We start from the raw sequence: 19789 nt of genomic DNA on the forward strand, positions 1-19789 counted from the left end.
AGAAAGGGAGCGGGAGTAGACGTGACATTTTGTGATTTGTGTGTGAAACTTAATACCTCAGGTACCTCTCATCAGGGTGAGCTAAAACCTGTTAATACTGGATTTGCCCAAACCTCCAACACAGTAAATGTTTAGCTACTGATGATGTATATTGCAATTGGCCAGATAGAGAACATAATAGGGTTTATTTAAACATGTGGAAGCAACAGCAAACATTTCAATTAGAGAAAAAATACTCTCCGCTGTTGGGAGTTTGGAGAGCGCAAGTGGAGAACCGCACCCATAGCGCTTCTTCGCCACAGAAATAATTAATTTAAACAAAAAATTCTAAGACTACAAATCCCATATTTAGCTGACACTTTTGCTAACAGGTATTGTATAAATGTAAAACTTGCCCAAGATAGTTCACAGAATTGTCAATTTAAGGGAATGTTGCAATTTATTCATTACTACATGTAGTTAACATTCAATAGTTTATCCAGAGATTCTTACCTTTGCCTCGATTTGGCAGTTTCATCCAGAGCATCATGGCATTTGTAGTTCTGTATGATAGCCACAATAACAGCTAATTAGCATAAAACAAAGATACAGGCAAATATATTGATGAAAGTCACCTTGTCGAAGAGAGATTTACAAGGTTTTTGAAACATCACGCCGGGTTAAACCTACACAAAAACACACCTCTTATTTTAAGTGTTTTTATAATCCCCTAAGGAAAAAATGATTGGAACCATCTTCCTATTGGACCGCTAGATTGTAGGGTTATTATGACTCATACTGTGGTACTTTATAGCTGTACTGCAAATTAGCGATCTGTTTGCTAGCTCACCCGACCTGAATTGATTGACAGTTTACTGATCCAATCAGAGGGCTGAGTGTGCGTTTCACTAACCAATCTGCTGCAAGTTTTTTGGCAAGGGCGATGCTGCGGCTATTGTCTCTGGCTGTGTATAGAGTAATCCACGTAGACTCTGTGCCACAAAATGAGTGACAAAACATTACCACACCTGGCCAGATAATTTAAAGTCATTACTCATAAGTCAAAGTTGAGTCCCGAGTCTTGAGGCTCAAAGTCCAAGTCGAGTCTCAAGTTATTTTATGTTCTAATAAGTCGAGGTTCAAGTCATCAGATTTGTGACTGGAGTCAGAATCTGCAAATTCAACATAAGGTTTGTCTATGTTGAAATTTGGTTACCATGATGACATAATCCTGTGGTTGAAATTTCACCCACAAAACAACAGTTGATTACTTTTTCCAAATCCATTGTATTTCCCACGAAGATTCCATGTCACAATACATTGACAAATTACGTTGAAACAACGTTGATTCAACCAGTTTGTGCCCGGCGTGATCTATTTTCGTAGGCTGTGTGCTGCATCATTGAAGGCTAGAAATGAAAGCCTCTACCGCCATCTACCGGTAATGAAACCCGTAGGCCTCAAAACAAACAAATAAGAATGACAGGACAGGTATTTACTTTCTTTTAAAGACAACAGGCAAATCTTTATGACTTGGGACCCCTCTCTCTGATGTCAATCCATTGCATTAAATACACTCCACTGTTGACAAGGGTAGAATATATTAAACTATTCCTTATATTTTAATCATGAACCTTTAATACAACATAATAACATTTTCATGACATGTACCACCACCAATTTGTGACAGTGTTTAAATACATGAAAGTATATTATTTCCATCCAACCTCTTTATGCAAGTACATGTTTTATTTTCTTTATTTTTATGACAGCACATTTTAAAATGTCAACAATACAAAGTATGCAAGTATGCGGGATCTTTTTCTTGAGTTTTGATATTTCGCAGGCGTGTTAAGTAGAACAGATGTAGCTTATCCAAGGGCAATGAGTCAATTCTTTTCTGGTTGTGGGGCTGTGGGGCCATAGGGCTTGAACCCCGCCATGGCTGCATGCAACTATGTTTTTGTTTCATTCTTAGTGTACGTTTGAGTCTGATTCATTGGCCAGAGGAGAGAGTAGGTTTATATCCAAACTCCTCATTAACATCCACAAAGTAAGGTCAATTCACATGAAGGTTAGTCATTGATAGGTAACATCATTATTATAATATTGGTAATCCCCTGGAGTAACCCGTTCAGTTCTAATAACAAACCTGGCTGAGAAGTCATCCAATGAACACAACCACAGACACAGTTCTAAATCAAGGACATGTAATTTCCCTCTATCCAGGACATGCTGTGCAAATCAAACTCACGTCTAATCTAGAAACCCACTATACAATTAATTGAACACTGGCCTATGTCATTAACCACAGATATACAATGAACCGTAAATGTTGTTGAACTATTGTAACATGCTTAATAAGAAAACATGAAGTTTAATCTTGTGAAGGATCAAATGTTTGATTGTTGTCTTTCACAATACTTGGCTCTTGTTGCATGTTAAAAACTGATTTTACGTTGTTTTGATTAGCATCTGTCCATAGACTGAGTTGAGTGTTTTGAGTATTGACTCCGCTGGCATTGTTGTCTTCAGGCAGTGTGATCATGAGACTGGGCATTGCTCTCCTGTAGGGGAGAGAAGAGATGGGAGCAGAAGAGAGGAATGGAGAGAAGAGAGAGGAGCACTAGAGAAGTATGAACACACAGTGCATTCGGAAAGTATTCAGACCCCTTGACTTTTCCAAATTTTGTTACGTTACAGCCTTATACTAAAATAGATACAAGTGTTATTTTTCCGTTTAACCTCTATGGGCTAGGTGGGACGCAAGCGTCCCACCCGTGGTGCACTCCATCAACAGCAGGTGCATTTCAAGAGCGGCAAATTTGAATCCAAATAAATGTCAAAATTCAAATTTTTCAAACATACAACTATTTTACACCCTTTGAAAGATAAACATCTCCTTAATCTAACCACGTTTTACGATTTGAAAAAGGTTTTACGGCGAAAGCATAAATTTAGAGTATGTTAGGACAGTACATTTACAAGAGTTGTGTGTAATGTTTTGTCAATTCAAAGACAGGGTCACCAAAACCATAAAACCAGCTAAAATGATGCACTAACCTTTTACAATCTCCATCAGATGACACTCCTAGGACATTATGTTAGACAATGCATGCATTTTTAGTTCTATCAAGTTCATATTTATATCCAAAAACAGCGTTTTACTATGGCATTGATGTTGAGGAAATCATTTCCCTCCAATAACTGGCAGTCAAGTCAGCACCACAAATTAAATAATTAAAATTAGAAAACATTGGTAAAATATTATATTGTCATTTAAAGAATTATAGATTTACATCTCTTGAACGCAATCAACTTGCCAGATTTAAAAATAACCTTACTGGGAAATCACACTTTGCAATAATCTGAGCACTGCGCCCAGAAAAATACGCCTTGCGATACAGACTAGCCGTCATGTTGGGGAGATCTAAAATCGAAAATACTATGTAAATAATCCATTACCTTTGATTCTCTTCATCAGATGTCACTTCCAGGTATCACAGGTCCATAACGAATGTAGTTTTGTTCAAAAAAGCTCATCATTTATGTCCAAAAATCTCCGTCTTGTTAGCACATGATCTAAGCCAGCCGGACTTCTCGTCATGAACGAGGGGAAAAAATATATTTACGTTCGTTCAAACATGTCAAACGTTGTATAGCATAAATCATTAGGGCCTTTTTTAACCAGAACATGAATAATATTCAAGGTGGACGAATGCATACTCTTTTATAACGTATTGGAACGAGGGTACCCAACATGAACTCGCGCGCCAGGTGTCTAATGGGCCATCATCGTTCCATGGCTCTTGTTCGGTCAGATCTCCCTCCAGAAGACTCAAAACACTTTGTAAAGGCTGGTGACATCTAGTGGAAGCAATAGGAAGTGCCAAAATATTCCTCAGCCCCTGTGTTTTTCAATGGCATAGGTTTAAAGGTAATACAACACATCAGGTATCCACTTCCTGTCAGAAAATGTCTCAGGTTTTGGCCTGCCAAATGAGTTCTGTTATACTCACAGACACCATTCAAACAGTTTTAGAAACTTTGGAGTGTTTTCTATCCAAAGCTAATAATTATATGCATATTCTAGTTTCTGGGCAGGAGTAATAATCAGATTAAATCAGGTACGTATTTTATCCGGCCGTGAAAATACTGCCCCCTAGCCATAACAGGTTAAATGATGATGAACACTAACTCTGCTGCATTTTGGTCCACTTCCTCAGACAGCCCTTACAGTAGGTTTCCACAATACTTTCCTTCCATCTATAGCATTTTTATTTCTCTTTCTCTCTCTATCTCTCTCTCTCAAGGCAAATAATTTATAAATGGAGAGCACTTAACATGACAGCAACTCGCTTCCAAAATATCTCCAAGCACCACAAGAACAATAATAAATCAGGTAAAAGCCAACCCAAACATAACATCTAGAGATTTGCAGACCTCCCGTACTGCATCTCAGGTAACTGTGCATGCTTCAACAATAAGAAGAACACTAAATCAAAATGCAATTAATGGGAGGGTTGCTAGGAAGAAGCCTCTGCTGTCCAAAAAATACCTAACTGCCCGTCTTAACTTTGGCAGAGACCACCTGGACAAACCTGAAGGTTTCTGGAAGTATATTCTCTGGACCGATGAGTCTAAAATTGACCTTGTTGGTCACAATCAACACTGCTATTTTTGGCGAAAACACAACACTGTCTACCACCAAAGAACCTTATCCCAACAGTTAAGCATGGTGGCTGGAATGTTAAGATCTGAGGCTGGTTTTCCTCCTCTGAACCTGGACGACGCCACATCATTAAGGGAACCATGAGATCTGAGGTATACCAGAAGATTCTGGAACAGAACGTAAGGCCATCAGTCAAGAAGCTAAGCTGGGATGAAAAATGGGTCTTCCAACAAGACATCAACCCAAAGCATTCAAGCAAATCTACCAAAGAATGGCTCAGGAGAAATAAGATTTGTGTTTTGTATTGGCCAAGTCAAAGTCCTGACCTAAATCCAATCGAGATGCTGTGGCCGGACCTGAATTGGGCAGTTCATGCCAGACAACCCTCAACCCTCACTCAATTGGCTGAATTCTGTAAGGAGGAGTGGGCAAATCTCCCTAAAAACAGATGTCATAGACTGATTACTGGCTATAGGAGACATTTACTCCAAGTTATCGCTTATTATGGAGGTGCCACAAGCTGTTGACTGAAGGGGTTCACATATTTTTGCACACATCAAATGAGTTTCTGCGCTTTGGTCCGCTCCTTCATCATACGACAACCGTGACAAAAGGAAACCGCACACTGCTCTTGATAGTATCACTGATCTTTAATAAGCTTACGTATCGGCCTCATGGCCTGCGTCAAAGCTTTTGTGAATAAAAAAAAATGTTGCACCCTTACGTAGACCTAGCCCTACCCACATCCGTTCCACGCATCGAAAGGGGTTGGAGGAGAAGGAAAAACAAATAAGTGCTACCAAATATAACAATATGCATTTCATAAATATTCGAATATAGTGTGTAAAGAAGACGAATTAAACACGTCTGTAAAACCTCAATGAGGACATAGCAAGTTTTCGTAAGTCATTGGGTATATTGTACAGAAAACATCAGAGTAATCTTGACTGAATAGGGACATAATTCATGTTCAAATTCACAACATAACATACATAGGCATTTCATCATTAAGTCCTTTAGGAAATAATGTCTGGAGGGTGAAAATCCAAAAACATTCTCTTTTACGCAGAGTACTATTAAAACCTGTTGGGGCTACAGGTTAGCAATGAACCCCGAGCCGGGATTGCTAACAAGGCTGGAAATTCAAAACATCAAAAATCTAATAATTTCAATTTCTCAAACAATCAACTATTTTACACAATTTAAAAGATAAACATCCCTTAATCTAACCACATTGTTCGATTTTCAAAGAGGCTTTACGGCAAAAGCATAAAGTTAGATTATGTTAGGACAGTACATAGCCACAAAAGTACAAACATCCATTTTCAATTCAAGGTCAGGAGTCACCAAAAGCAGAAACCAGCTTGAATTATGCACTAACCTTTGTCAATCTCCATCAGATGACACTCCTAGGACATTATGTTATACAATACATGCATTTTTTGTTCCATCAAGTTCATATTTATATCCAAAAACAGCATTTTACAGTAGCGTGAAATTCAGATTTTTTTCTTCTCTGAAATGCTTCCGGTGAACATAACAAAATTACTATTCGAAAACATTGGTAAATTATAATATTGTCATTCAAAGAATAATATATTATCATCTCGTAATTGCTACCGAATGGCCAGATCTCAAAATAACTTTACTGGGAAATCACATTTTGCAATAAACGGGGTGCTATGCTAAGAACAACAGGCTATGCTATACAGTTAGCATCATCTAAAATCGATAATAACATTGTAAATACCCCCTTACCTTTGATTATCTCCATCAGAAGGCAGGATCCCAGGTCCGGAAGGCATTCCAGGTCCGGAACAAATGTGGTTTCTTTTGACAAAGTTCATAATTTATGTCCAAATAACACCAAGTACTTAGCGTTCATTATGCTCCCACAAAACGTGGTTGGGTTGCTGGTAAAATCACGCCGAAAAGCTAAAAAAACCTAGTAAATAATCTATTTATGTTCGTTCAAACATGTCAAATGTTGTTTAGCATTAATCTTTTGGTCCATTTTTAACGTTAAACATCAGTAATATTTTCACACAACCTATCCTATGTCTAGATAAAAAATGATGACAAACTCACGTTTCTCAGATTTATGCGCAGGCGCAAAAAAATGAAGTGATGACATGTCAACTTCCTTGGATTCTAATTTGCTCTCTGTTTATCATAGACGCTTCAAACAACTTTATAAAGATCGTTGACATCTAGTGGAAGCCGTAGGTGTTGCGAAATGAATCCTTTCTCACTATGGTATCTATAAAACAATGACACTAAATAGTACAGTCACAAAATTCACATTTTTTTAAATCTATTTTTCACAGGTTTTTGCCTGCAATATGAGTTTTGTTATACTTACAGACACCATTCAAACTGTTTTAGAAAATTCAGAGTGTTTTCTATCCGAATGTGTTAATAATATGCATATCCTAGCTTCTGAGTTGGTGTAGGAGGCAGTTAAAAATGGGCACATATTTTTTTCAAAATGTCTCAATACTGCCCCCGAGCCCCAACAGGTTTTAAGCACCAGCTGTCAGAGCAGCTCACAGATCACTGCACCTGTACATAGCCCATCTATAATTTAGCCCAAATAACTACCTCTCCCCTACTGTATTTATTTATTTATTTATTTTGCTCCTTTGCACCCCATTATTTCTACTTTGCACTTTCTTCCACTACAAATCTACCATTCCAGTGTTTTACTTGCTACAGTGAGGGAAAAAAGTATTTGATCCCCTGCTGATTTTGTACGTTTGCCCACTGACAAAGAAATGATCAGTCTATAATTTTAATGGTAGGTTTATTTGAACAGTGAGAGACAGAATAACAACAAAAAAAATCAGAAAAACACATGTCAAAAATGTTATAAATTGATTGACTGATCATTTCTTTGTCAGTGGGCAAACGTACAAAATCAGCAGGGAATCAAATACTTTTTTCCCTCACTGTATATTGTATTTACTTACTTTGCCACCATGGCCTTTTTTGCCTTTACCTCCCTTATCTTACCTCATTTGCTCACATTGTATATAGACTTCTTTTTCTACTGTATTATTGACTGTATGTTTGTTTTACTCCATGTGTAACTCTGTGTTGTTGTATGTGTCAAACTGCTTTGCTTTATCTTGGCCAGGTCGCAATTGTAAATGAGAACTTGGTCTCAACTTGCCTACCTGGTTAAATAAAGGTGAAATACTTTTTTACAATTGCACCGATACCATACGAGTGCAGCAGCAACAGACATAGAATGACAACGAGTAGAACCCAACAGGCAGCAGAGGTCTCTGTGAGGAGAGAGGGGAAACAGTTAATATAAGAAACAATCTGTATTTACAATTACATGCAATCATGTTGCCCAAGCAACCATCATGGCTCTAATGCAAACACTTTCCTGCAGAAAGCAAAGAGATAATACTACAGTCGTGGCCAAAAGTTTTGAGAATGACACAAATATTAATTTTCACAGTCTGCTGCCTCAGTTTGTATGTAGGTAATAAGAAGTGTACGTATGAAGTAAGAGCAGAGTGTATCACGACAATCTTAGTTAGTGGTTATACTGTCCTGTAGAGTGGGGAATTAGGCCATAAGTCTAACACATGCAGTGAAAGATAAGTGATCATCTGGCTCAACTTTGTTATCCATGCTACATCATATTTCTCATAACCTCATATACAATGCTGCTTGAAAATATGTGAACCCTAGAGGACTGGTCATTATTTTGCTATAAAATATCAAAATAAATATATAAAATCCTTCTTTAAGCCCCAATTTGTTAGAAAGACATTCCAAGTAAATGACAGAAACAAAAATATGATGTGTTCATTGTTTATTTAACAAAAATGGTTTATTTAAAGCTAGGGAGGGAGATAAGTGTTTCCAGTTTCAGAGATTTTTGTAGTTCGTTCCAGTCATTAGCAGCAGAGAACTGGAAGGAGAGATGGCCAAAGGAGGAATTGGCTTTGGGGGTGACCAGAGAGATATCCTGTTAGGGCTAGGGGGCAGCATTGACACGGCTGGATAAAAAACATACCCGATTTAATCTGGTTACCACTCCTACCCAGTAACTAGAATATGCATATACTTATTACATATGGATAGAAAACACCCTAAATTTTCTAAAACTGTTTGAATGGTGTCTGTGAGTATAACAGAACTCAAATGGCAGGTCAAAACCTGAGAGATTCCTTTACAGGAAGTGGCCTGTCTGACCATTTGTTGAACTTCTTTTCCATCTCTATCATTTACTAAGGATCTCTGCTCTAACGTGACACTTCCCACGTCGTCCATAGGCTCTCAGAGCCCGGGAAAAAACAGAATGTCGTCATTCCAGCCCCAGGCTGAAACACATTATCGCCTTTCTCAAGTGGCCGATCAAGAGACACTGGCTTATGCGCGTGACCCCGACCGCCCCCGCCTTTGGGATTTTTTCCTCTGTTTGCCGAAAAGGAGATTCCCTGTCGGAATATTATCGCTTTTCTACGAGAAAAGTGTCGTAAAAATTGATTTTAAACAGCGGTTGACATGCTTCGAAGTACGGTAATGGAATACTTAGAATTTTATTGTCACGAATTGCGCCAAGCGCGTGACACTTCTTTACTATTTCGGATAGTGTCTGGAACGCACGAACAAAACGCCGCTATTCGGATATAACGATGGATTATTTTGGACCAAACCAACATTTGTTATTGAAGTAGCAGTCCTGGCTGTGTATTCTGACGAAGACAACAAAAGGTAATGAAACTTTAATAATAGTAAATATGATTATGGTGAGTGCTAAACTTGCCGGGTGTCTAAATAGCGAGCCCGTGATGCCTGGGCTATGTACTTAGAATATTGCAAAATGTGCTTTCACCAAAAAGCTATTTTAAAATCGGACATATCGAGTGCATAGAGGTCTGTATCTATAATTCTTAAAATAATTGTTATGCTTTTTGTGAACGTTTATCGTGAGTAATTTAGTAAAATGTTAGCGAATTCCCCGGAAGTTTGCGGGGGGTATGCTAGTTCTGAACGTCACATGCTAATGTAAAAAGCTGGTTTTTGATATAAATATGAACTTGATTGAACAAAACATGCATGTATTGTATAACATAATGTCCTAGGGTTGTCATCTGATGAAGATCATCAAAGGTGAGTGCTGCATTTAGCTGTCTTCTGGGTTTTGGTGACATTATATGCTGGCTTGAAAAATGGGTGTCTGATTATTTCTGGCTTGGTACTCTGCTGACATAATCTAATGTTTTGCTTTCGTTGTAAAGCCTTTTTGAAATCGGACAGTGTGGTTAGATTAACGAGAGTCTTGTCTTTAAATGGCTGTAAAATAGTCATATGTTTGAGAAATTGAAGTAATAGGATTTTTAAGGTTTTGAAAATCGCGCCACAGGATAGCAGTGGCTGTTACGTAGGTGGGACGAATTCGTCCCGCCTAGCCTAGAGAGGTTAAACCTGCTGGAGCGTGTGCTACAGGTGGGTGCTGCTATGGTGACCAGTGAGCTGAGATATGGGGGGACTTTACCTAGCAGGGTCTTGTAGGTGACCTGGAGCCAGTGGGTTTGGCGACGAGTATGAAGCGAGGGCCAGCCAACGAGAGCGTACAGGTCGCAGTGGTGGGTAGTATATGGGGCTTTGGTGACAAAACGGATGGCACTGTGATAGACTGCATCCAGTTTATTGAGTAGGGTATTGGAGGCTATTTTGTAAATGACATCGCCGAAGTCGAGGATCGGTAGGATGGTCAGTTTTACGAGGGTATGTTTGGCAGCATGAGTGAAGGATGCTTTGTTGCGAAATAGGAAGACAATTCTAGATTTAACTTTGGATTGGAGATGTTTGATGTGAGTCTGGAAGGAGAGTTTACAGTCTAACCAGACACCTAGGTATTTGTAGTTGTCCACATATTCTAAGTCAGAACCGTCCAGAGTAATGATGCTGGATGGGCGGGCAGGTGCGGGCAGCCATCGGTTGAAGAGCATGCATTTAGTTTTACTTGTATTTAACCTCTTAGGGCTAGGGGGCAGTATTTACACCGCCGGATAAAAAAACGTACCCGATTTAATCTGGTTACTACTCCTACCCAGTAACTAGAATATGCAGATACTTATTAGATATGGACAGAAAACACCCTAAAGTTTCTAAAACTGTTTGAATGGTGTCTGTGAGTATAACAGAACTCATATGGCAGGCAAAAACCTGAGAGATTCCTTTACAGGAAGTGGCCTGTCTGACCATTTATTGGCTTTCTTTGACATCTCTTTCCAAAACAAAGGATCTCTGCGGTAACGTGACACTTCCCACGGCTCCCATAGGCTCTCAGACCCCGGGAAAAAGCTGAATGTCGTCATTCCAGCCCCAGGCTGAAACACATTATCGCCTTTGTCAAGTGGCCGATCAGGGGACAGTGGGCTTAGGCGCGTGCACTGGTCGCCCCGTCTTTCTTTTTTTTTCATCTATTTACCGAAACGCAGATTCCCGGTCGGAATATTATCGCTTTTTTACGAGATAAATTGCATAAAAATTGATTTTAAACAGCGGTTGACATGCTTCGAAGTACGGTAATGGAATATTTAGAATTTTTTTGTCACGAAATGCGCCATGCTCGTAACCCTGATTTACCATTTCGGATAGTGTCTAGAACGCACGAACAAAACGCCGCTGTTTGGATATAACGATGGATTATTTGGGACCAAACCAACATTTGTTATAGAAGTAGAAGTCCTGGGATTGCATTCTGACCAAGAACAGCAAAGGTAATAATATTTTTGTTATAGTAAATCTGATTTTGGTGAAGGCTAAACTTGCTGGGTGTCTAAATAGCTAGCCCGTGATGGCTGGGCTATGTACTTAGAATATTGCAAAATGTGCTTTCACCAAAAAGCTATTTTAAAATCGGACACATCGAGTGCATAGAGGAGTTCTGTATCTATAATTCTTAAAATAATTGTTATGCTTTTTGTGAACGTTTATCGTGAGTAATTTAGTAAATTGTTAGTAAATTCCCCGGAAGTTTGCGGGGGGTATGCTAGTTCTGAACGTCACATGCTAATGTAAAAAGCAGTTTTTTGATATAAATATGAACTTGATTGAACAAAACATGCATGTATTGTATAACATAATGTCCTAGGTGTGTCATCTGATGAAGATCATCAAAGGTGAGTGCTGCATTTAGCTGTCTTCTGGGTTTTTGTGACATTATATGCTAGCTTGAAAAATGGGTGTGATTATTTCTGGCTTGGTACTCTGCTGACATAATCTAATGTTTTGCTTTCGTTGTAAAGCCTTTTTGAAATCGGACAGTGTGGTTAGATTAAAGCCAAGCCCACTCAAAATCGGAAAAGTCAATCTGCTTCCATCTTGAACAGACATGGCACATCACGTCGTTGCGAATGACCACTCCACTTTGTGGGGAATATGTCCACTAACCACGAATCTAAACGGCCATACCTGGAAACAGTCCTGGAGGACTGCTTAGCTTGTCATGCTCTAATTGATTCGGGTGCGACAATATCACTCATCTCTCAAACATTGTTTGATGATCTCAAAAGGGCTTTGAAGCCAACTAAACGTTGGTTAAAAGTGGAACGATGCGACACTAAACTTCGAGGGGTCACTCAGACTACCTCGCCTCTCACATTGAGAGTCATGCTGAAACTACACTTCCAGGACGTATCGCTCGTTCACCCTGTGTATGTTACCAGCCTCGAAACTGTAACCCTGCTACTTGGAGCAGACTTGATGGATCGGTTACTCCCATTGATGGATTGGAAAACCAACCAGGTATAGTCACAGGCCACAGTGCCTTCTCCACTGACCACACTGTCTTCCCCTAATGCTAGCTGCAACGCAGTCCTTCACGAGGGGTATCTGTCGAAAGCACCCCTTGGGAAAAAGACGTTTAGAAACCTCTTGGTTCAGAATCCGATCCACGGAGATAGTACGATATCTCGACACATTCCATCAGCCAACCTGATTGACCATTCTTTTCATGATTTCGAGCCAGCTGTCTCTGTGAATAAGCAACTTCCCTCCTCCTTGCAGTCGTGCAATACGATAGTTGAGATGAACTTTTCTTGCCCTTGGGAAACTTCCGCAAGCACTGCGGCTGTCTCAGCAAGTAAAACATTGATGCACAGAGTATACTCTGCTTCCGATGATACACATTCCGCTTTGTTGGGGACTGTCACCCCTTACAATGACAATAATGGTGTCAGTCCAGCAACTGACCCGATGACTCACACTGGTGAAATACTTTGCGATATCACAGATCGATATCCTCGTCTCAGTTCGCAGGTACTGAAGAGGTTGCCACACGCGGACGCGGTGGTGACTGACATGCCTCGACAGCCACTGAGCGATTTGAAGCACAAACACCAGGAGATTTGGTTGAAAGGTTACAGCCACTCTCATAAAAACGCGGCCGCTGACAACTCGTACATAGGGTCCGACCTTTTCATTTGCGCATCGGACACCAACACCACCCGCTGGTGGGGGGGTCCCGAGGCACAAAGGGGGGGAATAGTAGCCCAGACCCATGATGAGCCTCATCGAGGCCGGTGGGGGGGGTCAAGACTACGGACAACACCGTACGAGGCCGCCAGAGCATAAATCAAATCTAGTTGTAAACTCTCCTATGAGAACAGTGAGGAGCAGACAGGCCCCTAGACGGGGATTATCTTAGAAGACATCTAAGATAGTACTGAGGTGTACCACACTGGTCGTAAAGGAAGTCCAGTGGACTTGTCCACCTCCAAAACAAATGGCAACAATAATCATTCTTTGCCATGTGTAGGTTCAACTACAATACAACTAGTAAAATGCTCCAATCATGTGTTCCGGTAGATAATATTTCAGAATAAATCGGTAGGATAACTGGTCCCCTTGAGTACCAGTACCAATACTAGCAACAGTCAGTCCAGCTACAATCAGTAAGAAGGTTAGAGACCTAACCGATCGAATTACCATTGACAACAGCGACATAGGAGTCACTCAGAGTGCAACACGTGGAGGGGAATCTCCAGTGCACTCTTCCAATGGTTAACCCACATGTCACTAATAAATAGGATCCTCCATTCAGGAGGAAAATTATTAGAAGTCATGAACCATGATCACACCACGTATGACTGGTCCAATACTTAAAGAGTACTTCCGTCGTGAGGTTAGCTCCTCCGTGGATAACATAGCTATGAAATGGGCTTCATACCTATCGCCACTACAATAGTGGAAGACAGTGACTTGTAGAAAAACTACTACAGACTCCCTTGACACCAATTCTGACTGACCTCCAGGCATTGACCTGAAAATTACCTGACTACGTCAGACTCATTCTGAACAACTTGTAATCTGCCCGGATACTTGGTTTTCTTCCCTTGACATCAGCGCTTGTGTAAGCATAAACGCACATGCACAACGGAACATCCAATTAGGATTTATGCTAGGACCACTTAAGGGCCCAAGCAATATACCAGCCTTAGTAAAGTTGAACATTTACTTCTAGGCCTTTGACTCTACAGCACTCACCAGTTTTCTTCCCAGAAGTCCATAGGTCATCCCTGTAGACTGCCCAAAACTAGTGCATTACAGCTGTAGACTTATCATATAGTTAAACTTAGGATAGCGCCTAAGCAACACACCAAGTAGGAAAAACCCTAGATATGGCATTAGAGACAATGCCATGATAATCATTTTGCCAGAACATTGGACGTATATAGAATACAGTCCAATTAGATGATTTTTTTGTGTGAACTATATTTTGTATATTTTTTTGTTTTGTTTATGCTTTCATTCCTTTTCGGTTCAGTTCCTTTGACACTTAGGAAGTGATAGAGCCATAAACAAAGTCCCCATACAACCATCACTTAGTGCCACAACGCCGCTCATTGGGGAATGAATGTAATTATATATATTTCATGAGTGTGTGTGCGTTGTTAACCTCTATGGGACCGGCGGGACGAATTCGTCCCACCTACGTAACAGCCACTGCCATCCTGTGGCGCGATTTTCAAAATCTTCAAAATCATATTACTTCAATTTCTCAAACATATGACTATTTTACAGCCATTTAAAGATAAGACTCTCGTTAATCTAACCACACTGTCCGATTTCAAAAAGGCTTTACAACGAAAGCAAAACATTAGATTATGTCAGCAGAGTACCAAGCCAGAAATAATCAGACACCCATTTTTCAAGCCAGCATATAATGTCACCAAAACCCAGAAGACAGCTAAATGCAGCACTCACCTTTGATGATCTTCATCAGATGACAACCCTAGGACATTATGTTATACAATACATGCATGTTTTGTTCAATCAAGTTCATATTTATATCAAAAACCAGCTTTTTACATTAGCATGTGACGTTCAGAACTAGCATACCCCCCGCAAACTTACGGGGAATTCGCTAACATTTTACTAAATTACTCACGATAAACGTTCACAAAAAGCATAACAATTATTTTAAGAATTATAGATACAGACCTCCTCTATGCACTCGATATGTCCGATTTTAAAATAGCTTTTTGGTGAAAGCACATTTTGCAATATTCTCAGTAGATAGCCCAGGCATCACGGGCTCGCTATTTAGACACCCGGCAAGTTTAGCACTCACCATAATCATATTTACTATTATAAAAATGTCATTACCTTTTGTTGTCTTCGTCAGAATGCACACCCAGGACGTCTACTTCAATAACAAATGTTGGTTTGGTCCAAAATAATCCATCGTTATATCCGAATAGCGGCGTTTTGTTCGTGCGTTCCAGACACTATCCGAAATAGTAAAGAAGTGTCGCGCGCTTGGCGCAATTCCTGACAATAAAATTCAAAGTATTCCATTGCCGTACGTCGAAGCATGTCAACCACTGTTTAAAATCAATTTTTACGTCATTTTTCTCGTAGAAAAGCGATAAAATTCCGACAGGGAATCTCCTTTTCGGCAAACAGAGGAAAAAATCCCAAAGGCGGGGGCGGTCGGGGTCACGCGCATAAGCTAGTGTCTCTTGATGGGCCACTTGAGAAAGGCGATAATGTGTTTCAGCCTGGGGCTGGAATGACGACATTCTCTTTTTTCCCGGGCTATGAGAGCCTATGGACGACGTGGGAAGTGTCACGTTAGAGCAGAGATCCTTAGTAAATGATAGAGATGGCAAAGAAGTTCCAGAAATGGTCAGACAGGCCACTTCCTGTAAAGGAATCTCTCAGGTTTTGACCTGCCATTTGAGTTCTGTTATACTCACAGACACCATTCAAACAGTTTTAGAAAATTTAGGGTGTTTTCTATCCATATGTAATAAGTATATGCATATTCTAGTTACTGAGTAGGAGTGGTAACCAGATTAAATCGGGTATGTTTTTTATCCAGCCGTGTCAATGCTGCCCCCTAGCCCTAACAGGTTAACATCTGCCTAAGTTACTGCCCAGATCTTCCAGTCTGGACGACGGGTCCTGAACGGCGACCCCAAATCCGGACACCCACAGCCTATCCTTGTGGCGGCATGCCCGCTGTCAGAGAGACTACCAAGGTAAACCACCAGAGGGGGGGACCGCAACGGCGATCCCCAACCAGGACATCCCCTGGCCCTTCCTGGGGTACTTTACAGCTTCCAGGGAATCTACCAAGGTACACCACTAGAGGAGACCGCAACGGCGATCACCAACCGGACATCAACTGCCCATCCTTGTGGTGGACGGCTCCGCTTTCAGAGAGCCTACCAAGTTCAACCACCAGAGAGGACTGCAACGATGATCTACCAATGGGACATCACGTGGTCATGATTTTATGTTGATTTGTAACTTGCAGGATAAACAAGATCCAAACCACCAGGGGGGGGTATGTCATGACGTTGGCCTCTTTTGGTACAGGGAGGACAGTTGACCCCCTCCCTTTTGCACCACCACCCAACCTACCTTCCCCCCCAACCCAGGCCCTGTGTGTAAAGGGTTGTAAAAACTCTAAAATTCCAGGAGAGTCTCTGGCCACATGGCCCATAGAGAGACACAGGAAATTCTTCCAACTCATAGAATTGGAGAGCCAAGCGACATTTTGTGTTCTGGAGAAGGTATGGAAGATTGGTGAAGAATCCAGCTACGAACTGATCCGCTTGGTACAATTTTGTGATACTCAGAAGAGACAATATAGCCATATTACCATAAAACTGTTTATATAATAGCATCAGCTTGAGACTTGCATCGTAATGGTTGTATAGAATGTATTAATAAGGATAAAGCTTTTATAATACATTGAGATGCTATTGTACTGATGTTAATGTGATAGAATTGTATTTCTGTAACCAAGTCTAGCTCAGTCATAGGCACGCCCCAGGGACACATACAGGACCAGGAGTCATTTGACAAGCCTGTTCGATGGGCACTATAAAACACCCCCTGATTTACATTTCTTCAGACCAGGCCTACACTCCATGGCCAATAGGTTTTACCATCCAATTCCTCTACTGAAAGTTAACCATACCACGTGGTTAACTTTTAGACTATTGATACCGACAGAATAAGAACAAGTCTTTGATATTAATTATTAGTCTGCAGCTAAGTAAATTATATCATCGAAAGCGAAGACCAACAAAACATCCATTCTAACCGAGAGAGAGAGAGAGAGAACGCGGAGACCAACGAAACATCCATTCTAACCGAGAGAGAGAGAACGTGGAGAAAACTCCCCAACAGAACCGAACTCTCCAGCAAGAATCAGAACGACACACTGAGCGTAAATATATATTAATTGCAATTGTTCCCGAATGAGTGAGCCGTCAATTGTTAATATTAATGAACTCTGTGTACATTCTCAGCTGACCGTTTATGACCCATTGTCTAACAGACCAGTCATGCCTGTTAGCCATTAGCGCACATTACTATACCAATTCTTTGTGACGATAATTACTGTTTGTATGTTTTCTGTTCATTACTTAGTGTAGTAAATAAATGATTTTAAGACAATTGATGTATGGATGATTTTAGTAAAGACTGGGTTCGTGCAGATACAACAATTTACGATGTTTGGAATGAGACTGGACTCGAGGTAAAATACACCATTTAAACCAGAAGATAATCGGCCTATACTATAATAGAATATCATATTATAGTACAGGAAAGTTATATTAGGAAAATTATAGCTTTGTAATCTGAATATTCTCCTTGGAGCCCCGATCTCCTAGTTAATTAAACGATTAATCAGTTTAATCGCGTGATAATAATTACAGGGAGCTAATTGATAAACATATCTTCAGTTTAATGGTAACCCCAAAGACACGACAACATAGAATTCAACAGTACAGTGCAGACACAGCAAAAACATGTGACTTCCTCACATGACTCTGTTCCCCAGAGATGGAGGGGGTTTCCCATTGGGATATGTAACTAGTGACAGAGGGGTGATAGAGAACTAGCAAAATGACTATGACGAGAAAGAGATATCAGAGAACACACATTGATGCTGTCTTCTTTCTCTCAAAGAAGTCACTGTTTACAAGCCTCCGCACTCAACACCAGATTCAGAACTGAATGCTAGTAGCCATGCCTTCGCCCTCTACACCAGATTCTGAACTGAATGCTAAGCCTCCGGCCAGGTTCCTAACTTGATCAATATGCTGTTACTCAGAGAATTGACCCCATGCAATCTAATATGGAGTAGTGGCTGTGATGGAAAGGCCCGTGACATGATCCCTATGGAAACGGCACAGTAGATTATGGCAGTGCCTCAACCTCACATGGCTTTATTGCTGTGAAACAATCAACTGTGTCCCTCTGCTCACTACTTTCTTAGTACACAAAGGAGAGACAATGCAAGAGCAGCTGTACTGCTGTGATGAATGTAAATAATGACAACAATTTGCTTTTATTTACCAAGTGCAGGAAATTTTACGATTTTCTATTTGCACATGTATTCACAAACAACGCTTATTTACAGTTTGACAGCTGCACCAACTCTTTCTCAGGCCTCGCTATACCACTTTGTCTTTCTCCCATCATAGTGTGACCAGTGGCCTTAAGTTGTCATGCTGCAGTCTGCATGTTTCTCTATATGTGTACACATTACAGTAGTTCAGTCATATTGTTATTCATAATAGACATGATTTTCATTTTTTTGTTGTTGCTGTTATTATGTAGATCTAGTTCCTTACACCCAACTACCAGGCATTCTTGTTGCTTTATGTCTATTTCAGGGCCTGGACACATATCAACTGGGTGGATACATTATTTCAATGTTCTTCTGAATAGAAAAATAAAGTAGGGAGGCCACTGCTATCTAGAAACAACGTATGACTTCCTGAGATATATTGCATTTGATCCATAGATAAAATCCCATGGCCCTGTTATTTTTCTGTAAACAAGCCTTAGCTTTCCATCTTCTATGTAAATCCTAGCCCACAACAGTCTTACCAGTCCTAAACCCCGAGCACCACATTTTGACTATATAGTACAGAGATGTATCTGTCTCTCATGCTCTGGTACAAATTACGTCCATATACATTATTTCCATCACCTCAGCGCTGTTGTTAAAACCTGTTAGGGCTAGGGGGCAGTATTTGCACGGCTGGATGAAAAAATGTACCCGATTTAATCTGGTTACTAATCCTACCCAGTAACTAGAATATGCATATACTTATTATATATGGATAGAAAACACTCTAAAGTTTCTAAAACTGTTTGAATGGTGTCTGTGAGTATAACAGAACTCATTTGGCAGGCAAAACCCTGAGACAGATTCTGACAGGAAGTGGATACCTGATGTGTTGTATTACCTTTAAACCTATGCTATTGAAAAACACAGGGGCTGAGGAATATTTTGGCACTTCCTATTGCTTCCACTAGATGTCACCAGCCTTTACAAAGTGTTTTGAGTCTTCTGGAGGGAGATCTGACCGAACAAGAGCCATGGAACGATGATGGCCCATTAGACACCTGGCACGCGAGTTCATGTTGGGTACCCTCGTTCCAATACGTTATAAAAGAGAATGCATTCGTCCACCTTGAATATTATTCATGTTCTGGTTAAAAAAGGCCCTAATGATTTATGCTATACAACGTTTGACATGTTTGAACGAACGTAAATATATTTTTTCCCCTCGTTCATGAAGTGAAGTCCGGCGGGCTTAGATCATGTGCTAACAAGACAGAGATTTTTGGACA

The sequence above is a fragment of the Salmo salar genome, chromosome 25 (genome assembly GCF_965601325.2).
Source record: "Salmo salar chromosome 25, fSalSal1, whole genome shotgun sequence".
Classification (NCBI taxonomy): domain Eukaryota; kingdom Metazoa; phylum Chordata; class Actinopteri; order Salmoniformes; family Salmonidae; genus Salmo; species Salmo salar.